The following is a 21,004-nucleotide window of genomic DNA, read 5'->3' as shown; positions in this document are numbered from 1 at the left end:
GTACCAGTTTGCACTCCCACCAGCAATGCATGAGTGTTCCCTTTACCCCACATCCTCTCCAGTGTAAGTTTTCATCAGTGTTTTTGATCGTGGCCATTCTGACATGTGTAAGAAGGAATCCCAGAGTTGTTTTGATTAGCATTTCTCTGATGGCTAATGATGTTGAGAATTTCCTTAAGTGTCTTTCAGCCATTTTAGATTCTTCTGTTGAGAGTTCTCTGTTTAGGTCTGTACCCCGGTTTTATTGGATTATTTGTTCTTTTGATGTCAAGTTTCTTGAGTTCTTTGTCTGAGGTTGAGGCTGCCTGAGCTTTCCCCCTTCTGTGTTAGCATGTCTGCTGGTGTCATCCTTGTTTAGGTCATGTTTAGATGGCCATGTTGATGAGATTTCATGGGTACAGCTTCTGACATTCATAGGAAACACAATCTCATAGCACTGTCTTCCTCTGGCTTTCAATCTTTTTGTTCCTTCTTCTATGATCCCCGAGTCTTAGATGTGGGAGTTGTGATGTAGATGCATCAGGTACATCTGGGCTCACAACCCTGCATCTTAACTGGTTGTGGTTTACTTCGATGGCCTCTGTTTCTGTGGTGAGGAGTGAGGAGTACCGTGTGTGTAGGACAAATATTTAGAATCTCTTCCCAGCATTTTTGAACATCATCTGTAATTTTATCTTTAAAAATGTTACAGATGCATTCACAAATTCTAGATTTTCCAGATAGATTTAAAAAAATCTGAAAAACAAAAAGCAAACTCAGAATATATTCCAAACATTTCCCAGTCCTACATTCATTTGATAGTTGCGCACACGCTAACAATATAACCCTAGATAGTTTCCTTCACAGTTAAAATGAGGATTGGAGCCATTATTTTGGAGTCAGTGAATTTAAAATCATGATGGTAATCCACAGCTACTCTTCCCTGGATCACTGTATTTGGGATGGTGAGGCTCATTTAGAAGGTAGTTTGAGAACTTCTGAAGGCAGGCACTCCTATTTTCTACAGTGTAATATACTCTAAACCACTAATTGGTGTTTATTTAAATGCAGCTGATCAATTCAGGTGATGGTTTTAAAATGGAAACTGTACCATCTAGACCTCTGTAAATCTCATTATTAGGCATGTGTTGGAAGACCATGAAATTTTCTTGTAGCAGGAGAGCTAGGGATAATACACTAGAGACCGGACAGCAGAACGGAGAAAGTCATTTGAGGGTCCCTGGAGACCTATGCTGCTTTCCCTCTAATGATCCAAATTACTAAAATGCTGCTGTCATATGGTAGTACCCCATATCATATGTGTTACTTTCTTTGACTCCTGCTGGAAAAGTTTCAGAGTCCTTTTTGGGCTCCTGCCAGCACAAGTAGTTATGCGTTATCCACTGCTCATACTCTTTAATAACTGTATTGTAGACTGGTACAGCAGTCCAGCATGTCTCCCTACAGGGTCTCCATGGTGTCTTTGTACTAACGGAAGCTGTAATTTCTTCACTGATTTTTTCCCCTAGCATTTATTTCACCTCACCTATAACTTCAGAAAATATTTTTATATATGCTTATGTGAGATATAAAAAGTTGTGGGAGGTGAGAGGACAAAGACACAGGACTCCTACAGCCAGGCGGAAATTATAGTGCTGGGAGAAACAAAAATACCACATGTGCACTAATGCAAACATATGATATGGTATTGGAAGTGGAGGAAATCGCATGAATTTGAACTAGTGGGGAGAGGCTATGTTTATCCTTCTGAGATCCTGGAGGACAAATTTGGAAGCTGTTCTTGCTGCCTTCAGGGAAAGACTTGAAATGAGGGCTTTCAGTGACTTGGTGGACATTTGTCCCAGTGACTGCTCAGCAGTTTTAGAATACCTTTCCTATGTCTATTAAGCGTCTATCTGTAAGCCCTGTTTTCCCAGGGGAGAGGCTACAAGGAGAATCCTGGAATTGAGCATCTCATTGGTGCACTGAGATTCCCATGTGGGATCTGCGCTTCACCAAGAAAGAGGGAGATCCCGAACTGAGTCAGCTCAGTCTGGATGTAGATAGTGGCTGAAAGCAGCAGCACCGAGGACTAAGAGAGTGGCTCAGTCGGTAAAGTTCCCACCATGCAAGCATGAGGACTTGAGTTCAAATCTCTAGCACCCACATTAACTCTGGAGGCATTCATCTGTAATCCCAGTGTTGGGGTGGGTTGTAGAGATAAGTAGATCTTTGCAGTTCACTGACTAGCCAGTCCTGTCAATCAGCAGAGTCCCAGGTCCATTGTGAGACTCTTTCTCACAATGTAAGGTGGAGAGCTATTGGGGAAAACAGCTGACAGCACCAGTCATCCTCATGCACATGCATACACACACATGTGTCTCTGCATGTGCGTATGAACACAAGAACATGAATATGTATCACTCCCACATACATCCATAGCTTGGGTAGGCCTGATTAACAGTGGGTAGTGACATAGTGTTGCTCAGAGTAGCTGGCAATGTCATGGGCATTGCTCTTTCTCTTTGCTTCCCAGCCTGATTTTATGTGTCTTATGGTTAGTCTGCAGCTACTGAGTTCTGGTTCTGCTTTAAAGTGGCCAAGGTTGGACTGGGGAGATAGCTCAGCAGTTAATAGCCCTTGTTGCTCTTGCAGAGGACCTGGTTTTAGTTTCCCAGAACCCACATGTTGCCTCATGATCATCTCTAACTCCAATTCCAGGGGTACAGCATTTGCAACCCCATTTCTTGGCCTCTTTGGGAACCAGTCACACATATGGCACACATGCATACATGCAGCCCAGACATTCATACACATGAAATAAATGAATTAAAGAAAAAAAAGAAAACTGGCTAAAGCTGGTTTTAGTATTTGCAATTAAATATTCAAGCTAGCACAGTTTTCCTCCAGCACTTCATTACAGCGTCTAGTGTATCTGATACTTCTGTGCATTATAGGAGTGGTGTTTACATTACAGGAAGCCTCTATTCCTGATCTGTAGGCACTAAATGCCAGCAGCAGACTCCAAGTATTTTGACAATTAAACAGCCCCATACATTTCCCAGATCCACTCAAATGAAGGTCACCTGTGCCCCAGTTGAGGACATACTATTAAATCGCTCCCCAAACAGCACAAGAGACATCTGTCTTTGTTTCCATCCTATCAAGAAGTAATTTAGCGTCCAAGAGCACAAGCTCACCGGGACACTCTACACATTAGCAGGTACCTAGATGGGAATGGGAAATAAAACCACTTGCATATTTTGTGTGACAAAGTCTTGGGGGCCTCTGAGTACCAGCCTCAGTGTCCCCTCAGGGTTCAGAAGAGAACTCACAGCAGCACAGAACTTATAAGGATCTGAGGGCCAAACTCCCCACTACATGCTTTTCTGCATCAGTTTCTTGATTCTTCTTCATCAACTCTCTTCTCTGGTCTGTGAAGTTTTCAGTTTATACACATACACAAAACAAAGGCAATTCTCTGAGCTTTGGATGTCCCATTATCTTCGAAAGTCCCAAATGTGATCTGTATGAAAGACGTTTTTCCTGACTGCATGTCCTGCCAATTGGAAGACAGTTGCAGGGAGGTGACTCCTAATGTATCTCAGGGAACAGAACAAAGATATGGCTGTGGGAACCAAGGTTTCTGGCTATGTGACTAAATTTTCTCATTGGACGTCTCATAGGGTAGGGGAAGCCATCTGTTAAGCAAAAGAAGAAGGGAGCCTTTTAAATGTCCACAGTCCTTGTGGGACAAACAGATCCATTATGAAGCTTGTCTCAGTACATATTCTATATATCAGAACCATATAGCTAAATGAAAAGTCATCTACCTGATCACCCACAGATACATATGCCCATAAGATTGAGATGCAGTCATGAGATTACATATACACATCACACGAGATTACCCACTACAATGTCTACAATGCAGATTTTGGGGAGACACCAGGCTGTTTCAGCAAAAGCGAACAACAGCTTTCAGAGTCCGTGGTGCTGCAGACCCTGTCTGGATAGGATTAAACCTCCATCAGATAAGCATGCCTCTGGTGTGTTGACATCTGAACACTAGTTGCCACCTGCTTCTCATGACCCATGACAAAAAGACCAAAACACTTAAATTATTGCACTTAAAAATGATTGAATAAATCAATTATGATAATTATTATAAAGTCATCATTGCATCCATTTCTTAGTTTACGTGATTGGGGAGCAGACTTACATACTGAGAGAAGAGGCAATCTCCAAATTCTAGCACTGTGTGGTCTGCTGAATGTACTATTATTATGTAATTATAACAACAGGACTACTTCTTGTTCAACTTCATTAAAACACTTAAAATATGTGCCAAATGAAAAAAGTCTAATTTTCCAATAACGATAGAGCTGTGTAAGAAATATGAGTATTTTAATATAATAAAAATTTTAATTTTTCTCTGAGTGGCAGAGTAGAAAGATTTTATATAAAAAATGAGAAAGAACTCTTCTGTAGGTATTCCTTAAACTTGAAGGGCGTCTCCTGGATTAAATGACATATGGAGAGGCAGAGGTGAGGCAAGCGGAGAGTGAGAAGTTTGATGGAGCGTTCAGATGTTCAGATCAAAGGCATGGAACAGAACAAAGAGTACGTGTGCATCGCCGTGAGCTGATTGTGGGGACTTTAGATTTTAAAATAGAAATCGGCAGTTTTCAGTGCGTTTGGAATGTTATACTTTTAAAAAAAATCCGTATAGTTTGTTTCTTCCCATAATGGATTATTTTAAGATGTCAGTGAATATCTGACACTTACCAAAAGGAAACAGTTTGAGTGGGGATGCTGGTCTTGGGGCAGCCTAATCCTTTTTTCAGTTCTTCATCTCTCCAAATGCTCATTTTCTTGTGACTTCCCATGGATGGCCTTTTCTATGTAATTTCATAATAAATTCCTCTGTCCTGTTGATAATGTGGTGTGACCATGTGACTTATCTTGAACAATGGGATGTTAGTAGATGAGGAACAAGTCAAGGCTTAAACTCTGGAGATACATGAGACAGACTGAACCAAACCTCTATCCTGGGAAAGACCTATTGCCTAAGGATGTGACTAGTGGCCCTTTCCCTGAATGCATAGGATTGAAGAAGACAAAGGTGGTTCAATTGCTGTGCAGCGTTATTCTGGCAAAGACCAATGCTGTGGAACCTGTAAGTCAAACTGAAACACAGAAGCAAGCTTGTGAATGTAAAAGAATCCCACAGTATGGCTTAACCATTTTGGAAGTAACTAAATCTCTTCTGATTGGATTGAGAGCCTGTAACACAAGGAGTAACCCATGCTTGGTACTTTAAACTGTGTCCAAAAGCCATGGCTAGGGCTGGAGAGATGGATGGCTCAGTAGTGCAGACCACTTATTCTTGCAGAGGATCAGGAGTTGATTCCCAGCCCCCACAGGGCAACTTACAACCATCCATACCTCCAGTTTCAGGGGATGTGGTGTTCTCTTTTGACCTCCGTGGGCACCAGGGATACACGTGCCGTAGGGGCATACTTGCATGCGAAATACTCATACACATAAAAATAAAAAATCTAAAAAAGATTAAAGAAAAACAATCCTGTGGCTGTGGAGGTCATAGGCCCTAGTGGGGAACTTACTATTATTGTTGAGATAACAGTGTCAGACTTTCTTCTAAATATCTTCGTATGTATCCATCGACAAATGCTACTCTCACTCTTAGTCAGAGAAGACTCTTGGTAGTGAAGGGCAGAGACTCACGGCTGCCCAAGGTGCTAAGAACAAGTGAAGGCTGAGGGCTCAGCCCTAAACAAGATAATCCTACCACCCTTCTAAGGCTCAGGGAGCATCATGGAGGAGGGAATGGGAAGAGTGGTAGCAGCAGCTGATGTGGAGATCTTGGAAATGCCTTCTGGGTGTTTGCAAACACGAACACGCAGCAGCTGTCTTTCCCTGTGCTGAGCCTGCACAAGACTGGTCCCAGATGGAGGGGATGGTCATACAAGGGACCCAACCTCCCTCCTGCTGAATTATTAGTTATGGTATAGATTCCGGGAGAGGGCTAGTCCTTGTGACACAGTCAGCCCTAGCTAAACTCAGTAGTCACAAAACAAAAAGATAAGAGTGTGGGAAAGGGATCTGTAGGGAAGAGGGGAATTATCACTGGGTGAAAGTTATCAGAATGTATTATTTATGAATTATAAAATTATCAAAACAAAATTGAACTAATAAAAAAGAGCTCTCTCTAGGGCAGTAGTTCCTAACCGTCCTAATGGGGTGTGACCCTTTAATATAGTTCCTTATGTTGTGGTAACCCCCAACCATAAAATTATTTCTGTTGCTACTTCAAAACTAATTTTGCAGCTATTATGAATCATAATGTAAATATCTTAGATGCAACCCCGGTGAAGTGACTGTTCAACCCCAAAGGAGTTGTGTCCCACAGGTTCAGAACTGCTGCTCTCGGGCATCTTTACTACTGAAGATAGTGACATTTCTTTGTTCCTAAAATGAACAAAACTCATAACATTCAGTGTGGCTATATCAATGAAGTGTTATATAATTTAATTTGACATTTAAGATTTTTAAGTAATATATTTTAACATGCAAAACCAAAGTATTAACAGCCATGATTTTGCAGTGATTTTATTAAAGGTATGTTTACTTCTTAGTTTATATAATTGGGAATTTTAAAAATGTAATACAAAGTATTGTTATAAACCAATTCATAAATGCTTCTTTAAAATAAAGAGCACGTAGTCATATAATAGATAATGCATTTCATTTCAGACACGGATGCATGCTGCGCGAAGACCACATACTCTGCTCTTTCCTACACTTATGCATTTATCGAACTTTTGTAGGGCCAGGTGTGGCCCTGGGTACTTACTATGCCAAAGAGCCATCTGTTGGGATGAGGCAATGAGTATTGATATGGGTATATTTTATTCCTTTCTCTGTAATCTCTTTGTTTCTCCATCACTCATTTTATTTAGAGTAATATTCTGTCTTCAGTGAGAGGCTCCAAACAGATGAGAAATGAAGGAGGCCAATTTTTACAGATTTGATATGATCACCCAGTGCCCCAATTATTAGTGTGGACAGTGTGATGGGATGTTGTCTGCTGCTGTGACCACAGATGCTTCAGAGACTCCGGTACAGACTCTAGGTACAGAATATGTGTGTGTGAGAGACAGTTCTTGCCCATAGTTGCATGAGCAGAGAGAGTGCCACCCAAGAACACAAGAAGGGCCACAGAACTTTGTGAAGACGAGGTAGGTATGTAGAGCAAGCTGTGTTTTTACTTTGTCTTCTGTATCATGGGGATCACCTACTGAGAATGACAAAACCCTTAAAAGGATTCATCTAAGCCCTCTGCATCATGTGACCCAACAAACTCTTCTCTAGACTTCTAGAAGCTGAAGCCTGTGTCCTTATGATGCCATGGTCACTCTTTGGGTTCCTGTCTGGGAAAGGACAGATCTGCTAAAAGAATGACTATTTGTTCCATCCAACAACTGGCCATGGGCCATTGCCTTTTATTGGAGCATTCACTAAAAATAAGTAAATAAATGAATATTAAATAAACCTTATGAGAACTTCATTTACCCCTTTGTGTGTGTACTCATACAACGTTAGAGTGTTTTCCTCAAAGGTCTGGAAGCATTCTTTTGAAATATGGCATCAGAATGGTAGAATGTTTATCTGTGTTCTCTCTGGGAGAGTAGGAATCTATATCCTAGGTGTCGATGAGCAGGACAGAGATGGTGGCCTACATGTTTTCTTTGGAAAATCTTCTTTCTTAAATATTTGTTTTGCCAGTCCTGGGATTGACTTTATGATTTCGGGCCTGCTATCTAAATGCTCTGCCACTTAATTATGTTCCAAGTCTTTTTTACTTTGGAAGACACGCTCTTTTTAAGTTGCCCATGCTGGCCTTGAACTCTCTTCATAGCCTTGGCAGGTTTTATATTTGTGAACTTGTTTCAGCCTCCTAAATCGCTGAGATTACAGGTCTGCTGCCACCGAGCCTGGCCAGCTGGAAAATTGTCTCCCTCTTGAACTCTAAGCCAAAATAAGCACTTCATCTTTAAATAGCTTTATGTCAGGTATCTGGTCACAAGGACAAGAAAATAGCCAGTACAGCTATGTTCAGGGGTGGGTACATAAGACACGGCATGACAGGAGAAAGGTGCACAGGTTCATTTAATATGTTTTGTGTGACTGATTCTGTGCCAGGACTTGCTGCCCATCACACATAGAAACCAATGCTGTGTCAAGAGTGTTTGCAAAAAGAAGCAAGCTTAATGAAGGTCTACAGACACGGAGACCGGAAGTAGCCTTAAGTAGCCTTTCTGATTGGCCAATGATCATTTCAAGGTCTTTGAGGATAGTTAGTGCTTCTGATGTTTTGATCTCAATTGAGCAGAGTTGCGTTTTGCGGTTTTAATGTGAATTCAAGGTCAGCTCCCTGAACTCTTCAGCCCGTGAAACTTCCAGTTTTTAATCTATGATTTTGTTGGTCCTGGCCTTTTAATCCCACCGAGCTCTAGATCACTCTTAGGTTGTTTAAGGTGTCTGGCAGCAACTGCTCTATAACACATCTTATGAACAGTTAGAAATGCAGGAATTTTAAAATATCATTGACTGCAGAGAGAGGGGGTAGCTCCAAGGTAATTTGGGGGTTCAAATGAGGGCAGGATACGGGGACTCAGTAGCGTGAGAGAAGACAGAAGAGCAGAGCTGGTTACTGTAAACGACAGAGATAAACCCAGCTGTGTTTGCTGACTTGGAAGTAGGGAAGTTAGGATTCCGTTGTCCCAGAATTCTGAATACAGAGGCTTTATTCATCGGATGTTTATGTTCTTAGGAACCGTTCTTCGGGTCCCGAGGGACAATTCTGGGTCACAAGAGATAGACTCACAATTTTAAATGAACCTTTTTTTAGTGAGTGCCAGCTGACAGTCCTGGCCTGTTGAGGAAGGATTCAGTTAGACAAAGGGACAGACTTTCTAATGATCTTAACTGAAGGCACGCAGGCTTTGCATCCAGATTCTTCTCTGATCTCCGAGACTTCGGAGACTGCCACGCCCCCTCCTCTGTGTGTCTCAGCGCATCTCTCAGGTGAGAACCTTATGATCGTCACCTGAAGGAAGGTCAAAGCCTTCACCTGTGGCTTGCTTCAGGGGACAGGAGTGCCAGAAGACCATGGTATGTTCCTGCTTTTGTGGTTTTTTTGATCTATTAGTGTCTTGGCCCACAGCATCTGTTTATTCTCTCTTTAACTGACACCCAGAGGATGACACTTTGTTCATCCTCTCTGCCCCCTTCAGCTCAAGCTTGTCTTGGTGGAAGCTTCCTGAGGACCACATGGACAGCCTGATATCTAATTCCAGTAGTTAGGATACAGCAGAATAAAGAAGGTTGATGCCCGAGGCTTCAGAAATAGAGCTGACCACAGAGGGAACTGAACTGTCCCCTGAGTGACCTGGAGGAAGGTAAACTTTAGATTAGCCCCAGGATGGTAGAGTTGGTGGGGACCTGTCTGCAGCCCCAGGTTCACAGCTGCTCCCCATGGGGTGGAAGCTAATCCAGGCTTTCAGTGGGATGCAAAGGGTTGCCATGGCCGGAAGAGGCGGAGCGCTGGAAGGGATATATGGCCACTATTTGGAGCAGAGTTCCATTCTTCAGGGTAAGACGGAAGCTTGTAGGAACCCACAGCTGGGGGACACTCCAGTTTCTTCTTTTTCCTTCTCCTTCTCCTCTCCTTCTCCTCCTCATTTTTCTTCTTTTCTTGTTATTATTATTCTCTTATTCCTCCTCCTTCCTCTTCTGATCCTCTCTTCCTCCTCTTTTCCTTCTCTTCTTCATCCTCTTTCCTCTCATCCTCCTTCTCTTCCTCCTCCCCCCTCCTTCCTCTTTCTCTTCTCCTTTCCCTTCTTTCTTCTTCTTCTTCCTCTTCCCCCTTCTTCTCCTGCACAATCTTGACTATGTAACATCTAAAAGTATGCCCAGTCACAGTCCTGTGTGTCTCTTCCTGCTAAAAGGGTGAAGACTGGAGGAGGGATAGAGATAACAGGGTTGAGAGGCCAGACTTCCTTCTCCACTCTGCACCCTCAGCTGCAGTACCCCAAGTGTGGGGCAGGGAAAACACTGGGCACTGAGCAGCATGTATTTAACTATTGCAGGACCAGGTACCATAAGGATGGAAACGTGATGGCTGTGTTACAGAAGGTAGCTGCAGGAACCTATAACTGAAAAGAGGAACCCCAAATCTAAAGGACTGTAAGAATTTAGTCCTGGCACAGATTACCAATGCAGAATGAAGTATAATGGAGCAGAGAAACAAAAGCAAAGCTGTGTTTGGGTAATATCTCAAGTCCTGTTTATTCAACAAACTGGTCACAGCAAGATGGCTTGGCTGAATTAGACTCCTGTTGTCTCTGCCCAGGGCAGAGAAAAGGCTCACTCAGAAGGGAGGGTAGAGAAGGGAGTGGAGAGTGGACTCGGGCTTTGGGCTGTGGCTGCCAAGCAGGGTGGGCTGCTATTTTCAGTGCTTTCTTGGGTGTGCCCTAGGCAGTTGCTTAGGAGTGTTCAGGGACCCTCTAGTTCTTTAAGTTTAGTAAGTACGGCCGTAGAGAGGTCTCTGCTTTGTTTCTTGTGGAAGTGCTAAGTATGGCCACTCTAGAAGAGAAGGGGCCTGCGCTGTTTTCCTGGAGGTCAGCACCATGAGTAAAAATGGTGAATGATGTGAAAGAGGCAGAGGAGGCCCATGGGCCCCTGCCCTTGCGGTTGGTGGAGTCCCTGAGGCCCAAGTACCAACATCTCACTCAATTCTAATCATTTTTAGATCACTCATTAATACAGCTTCTCCACCCTTATCTAGGGGCATATATATTATCTATGGTCCTCAGTGGAACCTTAAAGTTACGGCAACTACACAGTCTTATATATACATTTTCCCTGTATAGCCTATGGACAAATTTTATTTTTTTAACTGTGCACAGCAATACACTAACAATCCTTAACAAAATGGAGTAACTACGATAGAACAACAACATTAATATGTTCAAATGTGTGAGTTACTGTGGGTAGCTGGAATCTCGGGAGTAGGGTGGTAACAAATGAAGCTGGGCTGATCAAGGGATACTAACGCTAGAAAGTCAGACAGATTGAAGTGAAATAACTCACGAGACCTGTGGAAGAAGAGTTGAGCATTGAGGGCTTGGGGGCAGCTGTGAGGATGCAGAACGCTCATATCCTTTAGGTAGGAATAGAAATTGATGGCACATTTTGGTAGCCCGATTTGGTGAACTCTATGGCAATAAAGGAACTGACAGTGTCAACCTTGAAATTAGCCCCACTTCGCTGTTGTTCCACAGTTATATTTGTATGACTCTACAAAATGATGAGTACAAAGGTGTTCACTATAGTTTATGACGGCAACACTGGTAAAGCTAGGAGAACCCAAATGTTTCTTTAGGAAGTTAGTATCAGTATACCACTAAGAAGAATAAAATGATTGGGTATCCAGGTTCATGTCTGTGATCTTGCCCTTGGCAGATGGAGGCAGGGAATAGAAGAGTTCAAGGGCATCTTCAGCTACGTGACTAGTTTGAGGTCATCCTGGACTACATGAGACCCTATCTTAAAAATCCAAACCCAGGGTCTGGAGACATGGCTCAGCAGTTTAGATCACTTGTTATTCTTGCAGAGGACCTGTGTTTATGGTGGCTTACAGCCATCATTAATTCCAGTTCTAGGGGATCTGATGTCCTCTTTTGACTTCTGAGGGTACTAGGTACACACGTGGTACACATATATGCACATAGGCAAAACATTTATACACTTACACAATCAATAAATCTAAAAATGAAACAACAAAGGCATAAGGTGGACACAATTATTTTGAAATATGAAGTTCAGTAAATATGCTAAACAATATGTACCATACAGGGCAATATGAATAAAATGCTTCTATTAATAAGTAATATTTTCAAAATGTGATTAGTGCATTTATATGCAAAGAACATTCTAGAAGGATTACCCTCCCTCAATCACTGAACATGTTTCCTTTGGAAAGTGTGACTGAGAACACAGGGGATAGATAAGGTTCATTTTCCACAAGTGCATGCTGGGAATGAAACAAAGCCTGCAGACATATCTTTTTAGTTACAAATTTAAAAAATAGTGGCCCCAATGCTAGAGAGATGAAGTGGAAGCTGAGAAGATGGAAAGTCAGAGCTTCACGAGAACAGCAGATTACTTAAGCTTGGGCTGTGTTACTCCCGACATGAGGCACTGAGAACATAGCTGGCCCTGAAGTAACACTGTTGCAATGATGGCAGATATAGGCCGGGATGACAGGCACATGATGCTGCCGTAGCAATGGCACAGTGGTGCTGATGGAGGCTGGGGTTAGATGCGTGGCATCATCATCTTCATCACGAGGGGAATCGTTCTGACGCACTGGCACAGAAATAGGCACCTAATATTTAAATCAATTTAAAGTTTTTCTTTACAGTAAAATTGTTTGGGGAGGCTGTATAAATTCTGATTATTACACCTGCGTAGATTCTTGTCCCCACCCTGTGCAGCCAAGAAACAGCAATGTTAATGTCCTAATTCGTTCAAACCGCCTGTGCATCCACAACCTTTCTTCTTAACCCTAGGAAATCTCTTATCCATCCCTATCCCTGTTTTTTTTTTTTTTTTTTTTTTTTTTTTTTTTTTTTTTTTTTTTTTTTTTTAGGTTTTTTGCCTTTTTAAAAATGGTATAAAAATGGAATTTACTATTTTTATATTTTAGAATACAAGATTAAAGAGTGAGATCAGAAAAGACCCAGTGACTGCAGATGTCCCAGGCATCCAATAAGAAATGGAGGAGTCAATAAGTCTCCTTCATGTGACAAAAGCTCCATCGAGTTATGACATATACATTCCAGCTTGCCTTTTCTATTTGGGGCATATTCTGATTCAGGTCCTCTAGAGACATTATGGAAAAAACTCCCTTCCCTGTAGGCTTTCCCTCTCTTAGATATGGAAGTATTATTATTTGGCTTATAATTAAATTTGTTAGCTGGGCACTGAGCATCTATCTATCATCAGTGAGGTGATCCTCACAGCACATCCCCTTGTTCCTAGAAAACTGCTGGCCGTCTTGGCTGTCACACGGTTATCCATCATGAGCTGTGTGGCATGGGCACAGTTGTGCACACTGCAAAATTGAGCCGGAAATCTCTACGAGACAAGAAGAAGCACGACTCCCTTCTCACTGCCCTAGGGACTACTTCTGACTTCCATTTTGAGTAACACGTTCTCTTTGCTGATGAGTTCTGCTCTTTCATTACTGGAAACCAGTATTTAGGGAAGGGATTAGCTTTGGAATGCCTATCAAGGTAAGCATATTGAGCAGACAGATCAATACTTGCCGAGTAAATAAAAGAGCAATCTCCATTTCCAGCTTTCCTCTCTCCTTCACACACACACACACACACACACACACACACACACACACACACCGTTGTTTTGGGGATGGTGGTTTGCAATTTTGGATGAGGTGGCTAGGGACCTATTTGCAAACTAGTGCACTGTTAGTGTTTTCCACTGTGTGCTTCCACGATGCAGCAGATGTGTTGTGGGATGAAGATGGGACACTCAGCTCAGATAACAGCTGTGTTACAACCTGTTTGATTTATTCAAAGGACTAATATCAGGTTATTTTAATGGATCAAGTTTGCCAGCGGGATCAATTCTGTGCTCCCTGGTGTTTTTCTATAAAATATACTAGAATTACAAATGGCTTTGCTTTCAGTTTTAATTTTCTATCACATTTCCTTTGAGGTTGACCATGTTCTCTATTTGTGATTAAAAACTTGATGTCTGTAAATATGAGAAACTCATATTCTGGAAGAAGAGCAGTGGGGTGACGGGACAGGGTAGTGGGGTGATGGGATAGAGCAGTTGGGGGCTCAGTGTCCAGTGCTACCCAGAGAGGACACAACAAATTGCTGTAACAGCAGTAGCATCCAATGTTATAAGGCATAGAAATTCCCTTAAGACTTATTAATACCTACTAATTACCACCAATGATAATAAAACTAAGACGCAACCCTATTATAGATCGTGATATGAGCTTTTAAGTTATTTAGGGTGACTATGGAAATAATAAATGGATGGGCTAAAGGAAGGAGGCAGGCAATGAGAAGTCAGGAGGATTGGGGTTAAATAAATGAAAGGAAAATGAAGAGGAGCAGAGAAAGTGCCATCCATTCAGCATTAGACTGTGAGATGTAACCAGTGCAATGGAAAAATAGAAACTGAGAAGATTGTTGGTGGAAAAGGTAATTCGAGTGGGTTTTGTTCACAAATGGCATGTTGATATACATAGACATTTCTGTAGACTGCTAGAAAGCCTATAGAATCAGCAAGAATTTAGCAAGATCATAGGAAACAAGGTCAGGGTATAAAATACATTGTTTCTTTAAAGGCTCACCAATGACAGACAATTGGGTCAAAACTTTAAGAACTATTTGCAATAGCACCTCAACACATGGTCAATTTAGAAAAGATGTAAAAAAACGTATAAGATTTACAGAATAATCATTATAAAATGTTCCTGGAAGAAATCAAAAAAGTCCTAAACAAATTGAGATAAATCAAGGTTATGAGAGAAGGGTCGATGTTCTCTAGATATCAGTTTTCTTCAAAATGACTTATGGGTTCAGCGCATCCCTGTAGATGGAGTTTGCATTCTCGTTAGGGAGGAGACCATCTGCCTTGGACATGTTCAGCCTTCCAGTCTGTGAGCTGGGATGTAAGCATTGAGCTCATGGTCCTGAGTTTATACTGCATGCAGGATGTGACATTTTTATGTCTTCTCCCATTAAATTCAATATTTTGAAATGTGTTTATCTAGGTGGAATGTTTTCTTTGATGGAGAAGGTGATGATCCTTAAAATGAAATACTGTAAGATTTGGCTTCAAATCAAAGTTCCATTAGCAACCATCAAAGACCATAAAATGATGGGTGAGTGGACAGTAAGCATTCAAGCTGAGGTGTTTCAAGTTTGTAATGGCATTTCATTTGTATTTTAATAAATAAAGCTTGCCTGAGGATCAGAAAAGTAAAATAGCCATACTGATCAGCCTTATAGACCAGATAGCAATAACACACACCTTTAATCCCAGTAGCCACACTAGCTTGCCATAGAAACCAGGGGATAGTGGTGCACGCCCTTAATCTCAGAACCTAGAGAGGATTGTCAATGAGAGGAGACAGCTCTTAGTCACAGTCTCATTCTGAGATTCCTGGTGGCAGGATCACCATTTCAGACTGAGGTAGAGGTAAGAGCCAGTGGCTGGCTGTTTGCTTTCCTGACCTTCAGATTGAACCCCAAGACCTGTCTCTGAGTTTTTATTAATCGTGCTTCGCAGGTTATTTTGGGTTGCTATTAAACTTACATTTATTCTTCTTTTTTAATAAAATATATCCAAAAACAGGATTCATGGTCACATTGACAGTAACCCAGTGCTCCAGATATAGTATTGGGAATGGAGTTGATAATATTAATTTTCTTCTCTGTGCTCTTATTTCCAGACAGCTGTCCATGCCCCAGGGCAATGGACAGCTCTCAGACACCTATTAGAAGTAGACAACTCAAACCCCACATTGCCTGTATTCGATGATGATTCACAGGGCATTCTTGTGGGTTTTTTAAATTTAGAAAGGTTCCATGTTGATTTTTTACATGAAGTCCCCAGCCGATCTTGCTGGGCAGATCCTGTTCTAGGAAAGAAATAGCAAAAATAGCAGAAGCATAACACCTGGACTACTTTCTTCTGGAAAAGAACACATCAAATTGTCAATAATTCTGATTCTCTACTTTCCCCTGACAAGATTTAGAAGCAAAAGAATTTTTCTCAATGCACATATTCTAGAAATTTTACAAACTTTACATTTTGGAGCAATATCAAATACCAAATATAAGCTTATAAATGTTCATATAAATTATATGTGATTTCAGGAAGATTGCACATATAATTGGGCTATAGAGAAGGAAAATACTTTTATGATGTGCCTTCTAATTTAGTACAAACCATTCAAAATATTTTGCATATTAGATTCGCTCATGCCCCCCCCTTCCCCTTTAACCATAATTTTCTTATGTTCCATTTCACCCCAGTTAATTCATTACTGATAGGTCACATTACCAAGCTGGTTCATCCCCAGGCACTGGGTGGGGACTTGTCCAAGATTAATCAGCTCAATAAGTCATTTCCCCTTCATCTTTTTTAAAAAAAGGTTTCCTCCCTTGTGAATCTCACTATTTCCTGCAGCTCCTTGGAATACAAATGGAATTTTATCCTGAAGTCTAAATTGTTTTCCCCCCTTCTCATTTGTTTCATAAGTTTGGTAGAGACCAGACAACTTGTACATCACCAAATACAGACTTTCCTTTACTAAGAGCCTACCATGTATTGGGTACTGCATCAAATGTGAGTTGTGGACACAGTTCTCGCTTTTGGAAAGGTTTACAGCCTGGAAGAAATGCCTCAAAGCATCAGGGACTATGATAGAGCGATGTCAGGCTCCAGAACTGAGAAATTTTGCCTTGTTGAGAGCATGTTCAGCAGGGGCTCAACAGAGCAGATAGATCTTGGGTTGACCATCAAATGATGCTTGGGAAGGGTCAAATACAAAGGGAAGGTGATGACAATTTTTAAAAACCCATGTGTTGCTTAAGTCTATTTATGCAAAATAATGTGTGAGTGTGTAGGTCTGTGTGATGAGCTTTGCAGATATAGATACAGTTATGGAAGAACAGCCACCAAAATGTAAGTGGTGCTGTATCAGGGTGGCTGAGATTCCAAGTGTGGGGGAGGAATAAGTCCAGAAGGAAAACATTTGTCATTAGAGCAGTCAAATCTAAAAATCTCTCTCTCCTTTCCTTAGTGAATAATACTAGTATACCCTGTAAATAGGGCATCTCAAGAATATGTCTTATTTCCTGATTCTCATGCCAACCTTACAAGTTTGGGAGTATATATACTATTACCATTATTTTACAGATAGCGAAATACAGACTCATAGACTAATGTCTTGTACAAGGCCTCCTGGATAGTGCATAAAAGCTGATGCACACACTTCCTAATACTCAATGTCTGCAGTAGTGTATGACACTTTTGGGAGCTGACCTTAATACCCCGTGGTAAATTAGCATATGGCATAGAATAATGTTTCTGTATCCTTGTTAGAATTTAAAGATTTCATTGCAACAGATCTGCGGAACACAGTATTTTATCATTATCTGTGTTTCACAGAAGAAACTGAGGCTGTGAAGTTAAGTGACTGGCATAAAAGATACAGAGAGAGTTGGAGACTCCCTGTTAGTTTCTTATGTTCCATTTCACCCCAGTTAATTCATTACGGTTAGGTACATTACCAACCTGGTCCAATCCTCAGACACAGGATGGGGACTTTTCCAAGATTAATAATCAACTCAGTAAGTCATTTCCCCTTCATTTTTTTTTAAGGATTTCCTCTCTTGTGAATCTCACTATTTCCTGAAGCTCTTTGGAATGCAAACTGAGATTTATCCTGAAGTCCTGACAAGTGCAAATTGCTTTTCCCCTTCTTATCTGTTTCATAAGTTTGGGGAAGACTAGACAGCTTGTACCACACGGTATCCTCCATAGCACCCCACACAGCGCCCTGCAGATACAGAAAGCCTCCCAAGAGGACTGCTGAGTGAGCAAACGGGTGGACTACTGGAGTGGGTGAAAGCCGTGGCCTTATATCTGGCATCATTTGAAGAGACCGTCGTGAAAGCAAAAGCACGGCTAGAGTCAGAGACCTGGAGACCTGGAGACAACACAGTGCTGCTTAGTTTTGTGGCAAAATCCTGAGATACAAATTTTCATCAAATAGTATTGAAGAGCCACATTTAGACCTCTTGTCTGAGTTTCTCTTTATAGATGACACCTGGCAGACGCCACACGCAGAATTCCAATCTTCGGTTCAGCAGCTGGGAGAAGAGACAGACTGCAATTGTGAGATCAGAGCCGGAACCAAACCCCAGCGCTCCATCACATTGGATCAGTTTACGCTGGAGCCAGCCCCTCGTGGGCACTTGCTTTCCGGCTCCACTTCTGCAAACCAGTGCCTGTACACGCAGTTGTAATCCAGTAATCCAATTTCCTGTCAATGTTCTCAACTGTTGACTGAATTGTTTGAGACATAGGTGTATTTGATGGCATGTAAGATTTGTTTGTATTCTTTCCATTTTTACTTTTTGATTAGTTTACAAAGTATCAGGCTTCTTATGACACTTTTATGTGGACCCACTCCACTTTCTCCCCATCTCACTGCAGTGTTATCCCCACCCACCTTCTCCCATTCCCTGAATTCTGTTTTCCACTTTCATAACCATGGGGGCCCAAAAATATGAGCCTATTTCCACCTTGTCTGAAGGTCATAGGGTTTCAACTTACCCAAAGTTGTTATAACACGAATGTGGCTACACTCCCTGACTTAGGGTGTGGTTGCTTTGTGTCTTGGATGTCAAGATGGCTCATTCAGGTAAATCCACTCCACTCTGACCAAAGGTCAGAGAATTCAAACATGCTTCTGCTCCTTCGTTAGAATTAAGAAATTTGAGCTAGGGAGTGGCTACCTTCAAGGATACTTGGTCTAGGGTGGGTTCACTGCCTAAACAACAGAATGTTTTCCTCAATAATTAATGACTTGATGTCTGAAATATTGAAGCAAGCAACTATTCTGGTTGTCCTTTGTATCATGTTAAAGCGGTCTTTTGCCTTCTTCCCCATTTTGTATTGGGGTATAAAAGTGTATGGGAAATTAAATAAGGGCAAATTTCAGCATTCACTAGCACTCCCTCCTGGTGCTGCCCTATATTCTGTTTTATTATTTTTCACTCTCATCTTCGTTCTCTTTACTAATTTCTCTAATCCCCAGGCCCCTACCCTGGTAAGTACTATACTTGTCGAAGATGGTCTCCGACACATATCAAATGTCTTACTTTCCCCAGCTCTCTCTCTTCAAGTCCCTTTCTCCTTCCCCCATGGGCCTGCGTCCCATTTCATGCACTGCCACATAAACGTACACATATCAAAGTTAGGAGCTAGGACCCACATGGGAAAGGGAATGTACAGTACTTGTCTTTCTGAGCCTGGTTTGCCTGATTCACAAAGATGACTTCCACATCCTTCCATTGTCCTTCAAATCTCACATATTCCTACTATCAAATAGTAGTCTGTTGGGTTATATACCACATTTTCCTTATCTGTTCATCCGCTGATGGACATCCAGGCTGGTTCTATTTCCTTACTGTTGTGAGCAGAGCAGCAATGAACATGGATGTGGAAGAACCTCTGTGCTAAGATACAGCATGCCTTAGGTGTCTATGTGAAATTACCTGGCGCGAGTGAGAAGGAAACACAGAACGCAACAAATTTGCTTAGGGGTTTATTAGAGGGCGCGTGTACAGGCCTAGGGAAGTCAGTGTGCAGACAGAAAGAGAAAGGGAGAGAGAAGCAGTGTATTATGCAGATGACAGAGGCTCACGCATGTGCTCAAGGGCTTAGCTAAGTCATACGTGGATGATGCAACCATGCATGCATGCATGCAAGGATTTAGCTGAGTTATGATGTAATCCACACTGCATGTGGGTCTCAGGGCCTGCTTTTCGTCCCGCCCTGCTCCCGCATGGTTAGATTTACACCTGAAATAACAACACACAAATTGTATTTATTTAAACACTGCCTGGTCCATTAGTTTCTAGCTTCCTTACTGGCTAACTCTCATATTTTGATTAACCCATTTCTAATAATCTGTGTAGCACCACGAGGTGGTGTCTTACCGGGAAGGATTCAGCATGTCTGACCTGGTGGCTGGCTTCATGGCATCTGTCCCAGAGAGGAGAGGCATGGCGATTGCCTGAAGCATCCGCCTCACTTCCCTCTTCCCAGCATTCTGTTCTGTCTACTCCACCCACCTAAGGGCTGGCCAATCAAATGGGCCAAGGCAGTTTCTTTATTAACCAATGAAATCAACTCAAACAGAAGACTCTCCCACATCACAGGGGCCCTTTAACATCCCAGGGGGCCATTAGGCACTTCTGCCTGAGGGCTTGTCTGTACATGCATGGCCCCCAGAACTGGGAAGTATCAGCCTTATTGTGGCTGAAATCATTGCACTATGTCTAGGAGTAATTTAGGTAGCTTATCTGCTAGTTCTATTTTTACATTCTGGGCACCCTCCAATTCCCACATTATTGCACCATCAACTGCTGCACCGTATTTATCCTCAGCAAAGGTAAATAAGAATTCTTCTTTCCTACATTTGTTTTCTTTATGGCAGCCATTCTGACTCTGTGAGATGGAATCTTGAAGTAGTTTTAATTTGCATTTCTAGGCAGTTAAGGATGGGTAAACATATTTTAAAGTGTTTATTGGCTGGCATGTAGAGATTTCTTAGCTTTAGTATTTTGGGTCTTATTCTACTATATATAGGAACCATTATATTTTGAATTGCTCATAGATCATTTCTTGTTCAGATTTTATATGTAATTCCACTAGTGTTTTTTTACAGAGAGAAAAACTGTGAGCAAGGAGACCCAGGCACATATGACTGCTACTAAAAAGTGTTATACCTTAGAATATTTATTCAACAAGTCTATGTGGAATTCCCCAATGTGCTAAGCCCTAGGATGGAGGATGAACAGAAGTTATTAAATTATAAAAATTAGTGATAAGTCCTTTGGAAGTGGACATAGGTCAAGGAAGAATAACAAGTCTAAAGTCTAGAACTGGGGAAGCTGAAAGAAGTGAGTTTATACAGAGAGAGGATGAGTCATAATATGGGACATCACAGCTTCAAGGACAAGTAGGGTATCATCTGAGAACTGGTGGGGTTCAGCAGCATTGCTGAGGCCACTTTGGTGGAGTGGGTGGAAGATTATCCTGACAATGAAGTCACAGATATGGAGAGTACTGGTACCATACACTGAAATCCTTA

The 21,004-nt window shown here is 41.7% G+C and overlaps 1 protein-coding gene and 1 long non-coding RNA gene across 3 annotated transcripts in view; both read left to right on the top strand.

Moving 5' to 3' along the window:
* Positions 1-21,004, top strand: part of Akap7 (A-kinase anchoring protein 7) — a 178,149-nt gene that overhangs the window by 136,130 nt on the left and 21,015 nt on the right. The window lies entirely within an intron of this gene.
* LOC119820270 lies at positions 168-18,853 on the top strand. 2 transcript variants are annotated; one of them, XR_005286454.1, is made up of 4 exons: positions 168-9,464; positions 10,155-10,333; positions 14,885-14,995; positions 17,503-18,853. It is a non-coding gene; the product is annotated as an uncharacterized LOC119820270 (long non-coding RNA). The 2 variants fall into 2 exon arrangements; XR_005286455.1 differs by lacking the exon at positions 10,155-10,333.

This window comes from Arvicola amphibius, chromosome 8 (assembly GCF_903992535.2).
Source record: "Arvicola amphibius chromosome 8, mArvAmp1.2, whole genome shotgun sequence".
In the NCBI taxonomy this organism is placed as follows: Eukaryota; Metazoa; Chordata; class Mammalia; order Rodentia; family Cricetidae; genus Arvicola; species Arvicola amphibius.
Note: the sequence above shows the minus strand (reverse complement) of the source record. Positions and strands in the feature narration are given on the sequence as shown.